This window comes from Arvicanthis niloticus, chromosome 12, assembly GCF_011762505.2.
Source record: "Arvicanthis niloticus isolate mArvNil1 chromosome 12, mArvNil1.pat.X, whole genome shotgun sequence".
NCBI lineage: Eukaryota > Metazoa > Chordata > Mammalia > Rodentia > Muridae > Arvicanthis > Arvicanthis niloticus.
Window position 1 is genome coordinate 67,178,966 of NC_047669.1, and position 9,189 is coordinate 67,188,154.

Below are 9,189 nucleotides of genomic sequence, written 5' to 3' on the forward strand. Positions count from 1 at the left end.
AAAATAATCAGAATATACAGTACATATGCATATGTATTCTCAAGGATTCTGACTATACTTCTTTGGTATTTGCATTTTATTTTGGCCATCAAAATAATTTTTAGTACAAAGTTGTTGCTATATTGTGTGCTATCAGTAGAGGCATCCTTTGGCAGATATATAAATTATACATATCACTAGGGTGACTGTTAATGAAATAGTAATCTCTACCAGTATAATCACTGTAGCATTACAGTTATATTATAATCTATTAAGAAATAAAAGGCTATATAAAGTTGCACACATACCATTGATATTATAGCCTCTCTAATCATTCAGGATTTAAGTCCATCCAATGGGACTTTGTGCTTTGCATAGAGAACTTGCAGGTCTGAGGTCAGAAGCTAGGAAACAAAGAGGGTACAGGAGGCTAGGCAGCTGATAGAATTCAAGTTCTAACCAGGTGTGATATACTTTATTTTTTGGCACATGAGGAGAGGCCAACAGGCACTCAGGCACATATGGCTCTCACACAGAGTGTACTGAACAAAGCACAGATGCCTACAGGCAGACACAACCAGAGAGACGGGTACAGACACTCTGACAACAAGGTAATATTTACACAAAAAGCATCCAAACTGGTATTTTGCCAGAAAGAGTTAAATGACAGATTATATTCTGCTTGTTGTGGGTTCCCTGGATATCTAACGTCAGCCACCATTAGGTGACTCATGGGTCCCTGGATATGTAGTGTTGACCATCTTTAGCTCATTCCATATATACACATCAGAGTTATGTTGAATAAACTTTATTTAGCTCTCATGGACTTCTGTTTCCATTACAGTTTTGTAGTTTTTCTTGTTGTTTAACTTCACAATTGTTCTTGTAGAAATTTCTTTACACATTATAAGTGTTATGAGGGTAAAAATATTATAAGTAATTAAGAAAATTAATTGTTCTGTTCATGATAGAAATAATGTGGCTTGTATTTATGCTCTGGTGCCAGGAGACACACCCACCATTTTAAAAATTTCATATATTTAATATTATACACTGTAGAAAGATAAATTTTTGAGACACAGATAACTTGCTTTTAATATTAAAAACTTTTATTTTCCTAATTATAAAAATCATTTCCTAAAAGGTAAAACTAACATTTGCCTTCTGAATGTGCCTCTGTTTGTATGTGTGTGTATGTGTGTGTCTCTGTGTGTGTGTGTGTGTGTGTGTGTGTGTTTGTCTTTGTGTGTGTGTGTGTGTGTGTGTGTGTGTGACTTTAATGGAGTCAAAAGGAAGTTGTCCAATGTTGGATTAAGCATATGGCCTTATTTTGGGGACATTCATGAACACTATGTATAGAACATTAAAAATAATATTTTAGATGCTGCTTCCACGGGCTTGGTTAGAGGGCAAAACAATTACTTGTTAGTTTTATGAGCACTCCTGGCATGTAATATTTATTTTTATTTGCTCCACATTTATATCTAGTACAAGTTGTAAAGCTACATCAGGCCATCAAGAGATTTCAGAAGTCATAGTGGGAGCAGTTCTTAATGAACTTGTTTTTTTTTAACAGATTCACTTTGAAGTGTATTAAAGACATATTCAGCCAAGGAAAGCAACCTTTGTGCATCATAGATAACCTCTTACACACAAGAAAAATTTCCATGTGCTTGCAGAGACAACACAAAGATCAATAATCTGAAAAGAGCCAGAGGAATGAAAATACAAGGCAGACAAGGCTTATTTTGTATGAGACAAAAGGAGAACTATTCAGTGCTTGGCGACAGATTAATACGATCTAGTTTGCCTTTTTGCTTCCTGTGTTTCAATAGTTGCGTGTATTTTCAGAATTTTAATCAAAGTCATTGGAGGAGAAAAGGAGGCATTCAGAAAGATGAGCTTTGTGAATGACTAAGAACTTTCAGAAAAACAATACGTTCCCAATGAAACATAACCTCTTCTTATTTCCAAGAACCTTATCTGTGAGTTTTGTTGTGCAACTAACTTGTGAACTTATGATAGATAATGATGTCACGTATCAAGGACAGTTCTTAAATTTGTGCATTAACAAGATTGGCCTATAATCCAGGAACTGGTTGTTGATATATTTGACATTTAAGAAACCTTTGTTCTTAGACATTAATAGTAACATACTGGCTTAATGATGTGCATTAGATGCCATGAAGCATGAATCACGGAAAGAGAAGGAAGCTCTTAGTTTTGGCATGGGTCAAGAATTGGCTGGGTATCTGAGTGCTCTATGCCTTCACTAGAAGGCCATAGCTTTCCCCATGCTTTGCAAGACACATCTGGGATATGAGAGAGAAGAAAAGACTTTTATAAGACAAGGTAGAACCTAAACCAAAGCAAACAGACAGTCAAACAACCAGAAAAGCCTACAAACCCCACCACTATCATTACCAAAAGCTCACCAGGACTCACTGTCAATATGCAATTGCTCTGTACTGTGTGATGGTGCATGTTGGTAATCCCAGACATCAGGAAACTGAGGCAGGAGAATTATGAATTCTAGATCAGTTTTTGCTACAGAAATTTGAGCTGTCTCAAAATGAAAGACCCAGACACAAGGCCCAGAAGCACCTTAAGAAATGCTCATCATCCTTAGTCATCAGGGAAATGCAAATCAAAACAACACTGAGATACCACCTCACACCAGTCAGAATGGCTAACATCAAAAACTCAGGTGATAGTAGATGCTGTCGAGGATGTAGAGAAAGAGGAACACTCCTGCATTGTTGGTGGGATTGCAAGCTGGTACAACCACTCTGGAAATCAGTCTGGCGGTTCCTCAGAAAACTGGACATAGCATTACCTGAGGACCCAGCTATACCAGTCCTGAGCATATACCCAGAAGATGCTCCAACACATAACAAGGACATATGCTCTGCTATGTTCATAGCAGCCTTGTTTATAATAGCCAGAAGCTGGAAAGAACCCAGATGTCCTTCAACAGAGGAATGGATACAAAAAATGTGGTATATTTACACAATGGAGTATTACTCAGCTATTAAAAATAATGAATTCCAGAAATTCTTAGGTAAATGAATGGAACTAGAAAATATCATCCTGAGTGAGGTAACCCAATCACAAAAAAACATACATGGTATTTACTCACTGATAAGTAGATATTAGCCCAAAAGCTTGAAATAGCCAAGATTCAACTAACAGACCACATGAATCTCATGAAGAAGGAAGAACAAGTGTGGATAACTAGGTCCTACTTAGAAGGAATAACAAAGAGTGAGACAGAAACTGAAGGAGGGACCATCTGGAGACCATTCTACCTGGGTATCCATCCCATGTGCAGTCACCAAAGTTAGACACTGATATGGATGTCAGGAAGTGCATACTGACAGGAGCTGTTATGGCTGTCTCCTTAGAGGTCTGCCAAAGTCTGACATACTCAGAGGCAGATGCTCACAGCTAACCATTGATCTGATCAAGGGTTCCCAATGGAGAAGTTAGAGAGAAGACTGAAGGAGCTGAAAGGGTTGGTGGCCCCATGAGGAGAGCAACAATACCAACCAACCAGTGCTCCCTAGGGTCTAAACCACCAGCCTTGGAGCACATAGGGATGGACCCATGACTCCAGCTGTATATGTAGGGGAGGATGGCCTTGTTGGGCATAGGTGGGAGAGGAGATCTTTGATCACATGAAGGGTGAACACTGAGTGGGGGGAATTCGAGGGTGGGGAGATGGGAGTGGGGGTTAGGTGGGGGCACACCCTCATAGAAGTAGGAGGAAGGGGGATGGGATAAGGGGTTCCTGGGTGGTGGGGGGAATGGGGTAAGGGGATAAAATCTGAAATGTAAATATAATATCCAATAAAAAAAGGAAAAAAAAAAGAAATTTGAGCTGTCTCAAAATGAAAGACCCAGACACATATGCATGCATAAACATGTATGCATGTGGGAGCACACACGCATGTACACACACACACACACACACACACACACACACACACACACACGGGGAGGGAGATGGAAAAGGGAGAGTAAATAAAGAGAGGTAGAGGGAGGGAGAGGGAAATAGATTATGATTGCTGAGAGAAGGAGGCTTGTGTTTTGTTTGAAAGGCGACTATTACTCATAGCTAACCAGGTTTTTTGTTCGTTTTTGGTTTTGAGAAGAATGAAAACCCCTTGTTAGAGTTTGATGACTGTGTTTTAAGACCACTGATACTATGACATCCTTAGAATTTTTCTTTCTATTGATAAAAATAAAACAGCATTCATGCCATTTCAGGGCTTTTCTGCTTGGTGATAAGTTATGGCTTAATTGATCAACTAGTTATATATGTGGACGAGCTGTAATTTTCATTACATGTAACATGTCAAAGTTGAGATCATAGAACTAGTGCCTTCCAGTTACAGCATAACATAGGTTTTAAGGTATCGCCTTTGATACCATTAATCAAAAGTACCTACTATGTTTCAGGTAACTTGTTGGGGGTGTAAGAATGCATTCCCCACCATCATAGTCTTGTAGGTGAAGATGGCCTTGGGTACAATTTCAGTGCACTCAAAATTAAAGGTCAAGTAATATAACAAGTTACACACGGTAATAAATTATTTTAAGCTTCCAACAAACCAATTTCCAACCTCTATTTTAGTTGTGAGCTCTAGAAATTTTAACGGAAGGTTTTCTTTATTTTAATTCTAGAATTTCTAATTTCTTATTTATTGATAATGTTAAATTTGAATACAGCCTCAATTTTCTCTGGTCATGGATTTTGTACACATTGAAAAGGACTTAGGCTTGAGATAACCTTGACACTTTCAGGAAAGTCTAGTAGTATTTTGAAATATAAGATAAGGTTTGAGTCTATAGCTCTGAGGGAGAGAACTGACCTAGCATATAAAAAGCCCTGAATTTGACATCCAAGGACACAAGATAAAACAGATTTCCAGGAGATAATTTCAGTCAACCTTCATATTTTCTCCTATATCTGAAAAGAGTATAGCAATAAACATTCCTTAGTCCTGGGCATGACAGCAGTTCTCTCTACAGTGTGAAGAAAGGTAGAAGTTTTTGTTCTACTAAAAGGTAGAATATTAATAATTATCACAGACACTGTCCTGTTGATCTGTACTGCTGAGCAACCTGAGTACCTTCCGTTGAAGCAGTCCAGATCACAGGTTGGGTTTATGATGCTGGGTTAAACACTCTTGTAGCTTGTAGTGAAAGTCACCCCTCTACTGTTTCTGATGTTTTCCTGGTGGTGCATACTCTTGCTCTCATTCAAGCAGGTACCTGACTACTTGACTATACTTCCCTCTGAGTATCAGCACAAACTAATCTGTCCATGTGCTCTTTATGGGCCCATTCTTTTGGATTAAGTCTTTTTTAGCATGTACTAGGTTGACTTCTCTATGTGACTCAAACAAAGTAGACTAATTTGTGGGTTCCTTCTGTAAAACAGCTAATTATCCAGTTTTTGAGTGTAGACTGGCTCTTCTTCCTCTCCATGGGGCAGATACTCAGTGGTATTTGAGTAATTGCCTACAAATTTTAGCAGTCCTTTGTGGCAGAATTTGATCCCTTACACTACCAGTGGAGAGTTTCTCACAGGACAATGTGCAGTCCCTTCCATGGGGCCTCTACTGGGGAGATGAGGAATATCAGAGGGGGAGTAAGATTTGCCAAGGACTTTCCTTTTTTTTTTTTTTTTTTTTTTTTCTTCTTGCTTATATATGAATAGTTTCTGTCCATGAAGATGGATATTTATCATAGAAATATCTTCAGGCTTTTAAAAGTGAAATATTTGAATTTTGACTTTAATTGGTTCCTTGGTGAGTATGTCTCAACTAGGTGACTCTGAAGTCAAATGTGTAGTTGCTTCCGATACCACCATTTTGGAACGTGTCAGTTTTCTCTGTCTGAAGTCACCATAATTAGACTCACTCTTTGTTTTTTTTTTTAATTTTGTTTTCAAGCAACTTTGTATCTCATAGAACTATGATAATTTAAGACTTTCAAGCATATTTTGAAAGGTTTTGTGATTTATTATTATTTTTTTTGATTCAATTGAGATAGAAAAAAGTGGAAAGTACAAAAAAAAATAACAAACTGTGGTCTTCAAATGAAAGTCTTGGAGATAATAAGCATTATTTCCTTTCTCATGGTTCATCTGGGTATCTACAGTGAGACTAAGGTCTAAATGTGAGCCCATTCTGGTACACAGAGGGAGGGGGTAGGGTGATTAAGTAAGGACATTTTCTTGGGATTTTATTCTTGGCTTCAGCATGTGTTTTATTGGATTCCCTCCTAAGCGATTGTTTATGGTATTATGAACCCTCATTGCTCACTGCAGCTGGGCTGCTGGGAACCACAGCATTGTATTTGCTGTGCTTAGGAAGAAATATAATGTTCCAGCCTCTCACTTCACATTTTTATGACTTCTGGACAAAAACATTTGTCACTCCCTGGAAATCACAGCTTCTTGGTTTCATTTTTCAGACCCGGGTGATCAGTTCATCCCACGCACACAGAATTATGTTCTATGTTCTGGGGATACTTGTTGAGAATATTGCCAACCAGTTTTAAAAATACATCCTTTAAAACCTGTTTTTGCTCGAGTAATGCCATCTCTATCTTGGACATATATTAATGACTAGAAATTTTAAAAGATTATTTGCCCCAAAAATAAATTATGTTTGGAAGCTACAAGATGCCATACACGTGATAGGAGCTGGTATTTAAAAATGTAAATTACGTGTATGTTCATAGGTCAAGATTTATAAAACTTCCAATGTTGACAAGAAGATGTATTATAGCAGTGTTTAGAGTAACATGATTAAAGATAAACACATATTTTCATTATGATTTGCTAGGTTTTCATTGCTGTGACCAAATACTTGAGAATTTATTTACAATTAGGAAAGATGTATTTTGGCTCATGTTATTGGAGGTTTCACTTCATGGTTGACTGGGTTAGGCCACAATGGAGCAGAATATCATGGTCAAAGGCTGTGGTAGAGCAAAGTTACTTACTTTATAGTAGACAAGAAGAGGTACAGAAAAAGGAGGGGCCAGAGACAAGGTCTAACTTTCCAAAATGTGCTTCCTGGTAGCCTGATTTCAGCTAGGTATTGCCTCCTTCAATTTCTGCCAACTCCCAAAACAGTGCCACCTTCCAGCAGCCAAGTCTTCAGCACATGAACCTGTTAGGAGAATTTCATATTCAAATTGTAATCCTCATTGTGTCAAGGATACAGGAACTCTTCAGACAGCTCCTTTGTATGATAATTTAATATTCAAGCCACTTGCTTCCATTTCAGCACATGGTTTCTATAGTAGCTTCTGGGAGGAATGATAGATGATGAAAACTTCAGTGTAGAACTGGCCATTATTTCCACATTTTATTGCCTAAAATTAGGGATTTCAACACTGGTAGCTTGGGCATTAAAAGCTATATATGTTATTTTACATTCAGGTCTTTTCTTAGTCACTTTTGAATCATAGTGACCAACATTACTGAGAAAAAAGACCTTAGGGCAGGAAAAATGTGTCATAGCTCCTTGCTGTAGAGAGATTCCAGCCAACCATAATGAGAAAGGAGGAACAGGGGAATGTCTATGCCTATAGTAGCAGGAGTGTGAGACTATGGCAATTCTCAGGGAGTAGGTCCGCCATTAAGAGGAGAAAGCAGACTAAAACCAGAAAGAAGTAGAATGCTCAAAGTTCCGCCCTTGGGTTTACACTGTCCAGTTGCCAAAGTAGCGCCAATCTGTAGACCAAGTGTCCAAAATATGACTCTTGGATGAAAATTTTAGATGCAAGCTATAATACTGTGAGTTGAAAGGAAAATATCAACTTCACCATGTTATACACAGGAGATGCCAGTAGCATCCTCTCCAGCTACAATCAGCGAGGTATCTCTCCCGGTCTCATTCTGTCCCTGACATCAATCAGGTAAAACTAGTCACTTAGCTCAGAGATGAACTGAAATCTTGCCTATAAGCATGGTCTTTCTGAGTTTACAAGAGGGAAAAGACAACTAGATATGGATATGCATAAGTAATTTGGAGCACACTAATTGAGAAATATTTTCATTGTTTCATTATCTACCTACAGACGGTTGAAAAAGGCGAAATTGTTTCAGTTTTAGCATCAAACAAACAATATGGCATATCCCAAAAATGTAATGATTCTCAAGTGCTAATTAAGCCTTATTAAGCTATAAAATATTTGCGGTAGAAATCAAAGCATTACTAAAAGAAATTGAAATTATGATTATTGTGGTCAGTGATACAAGATTTAAAAACAGAACCTTTCACCTTGTACTTACCACATCCTCCAGGGAGGATTGGATGTTATCAGAAACAAATAACTGTTAACTGTGAACACACTTGTTTAGTATTTCTGGACATATGTTTAATGCTAAATGTAATTTGTATTACACAATGAATTTGCCACTTTTGGGATCGACTAATGAAACAGTCCAGTTGTTCATACATGTTGACCTTGATAACTTGCTTTGTCAATGTGTTGCTTGACTTCATGTTTTAGCAATGGAATAAAGAACATATATTAGTCATTGAATAGCTAGAATACTTCCAGTTACAGTGATAGAAACACAGTGAAAGAATATTCAATAAGAAGGAGAAGAAAGGGAGGAAAGGAGAAATAGAGGGATGGAGATAGGGAGAGAGACATAAAGAGAAGCTCATAGAGAGGACTATTGGGAGATTTTGTGGTTTTCTAGTAACACAGTTAGGTTTTTTTTTCTAGGGGAATGAGGGTCCTGTAGCCCCATCTCAGTCTTGAGGGAGTTGGGAAAAGTAATCACAAAAGCAGGAAACAAGTCATGGTTCTATAGTTTCTTCTTGGATGTAGACATTTATTTTTTCCACATTATATCAGCTAAATCAAATCATATGATAATGTCAAAGGATGAGAGATGTATCTCTTCCCATTGGGAGAGCCTGTCAGTACAACCACAGGAAAGACATTGCTCAGCTTACAGAAAGGAAATAGATAATTGTAGACAATGATAGAATCCACCATACTGAGATAGGGCACTAAAGATAGGAGCAGGTCTGAGCACAATTGCTACAGTCCCTGTTTCTCACTAGTTTGGTTGTGTTCTTTTGAACAATGACCAACAGCCGTCTAAGATTTATATAGTTTCAATTAGTAATAGAAATGAAAGGCCTCTTTCCAGGAATATAGCCTGAACATCCA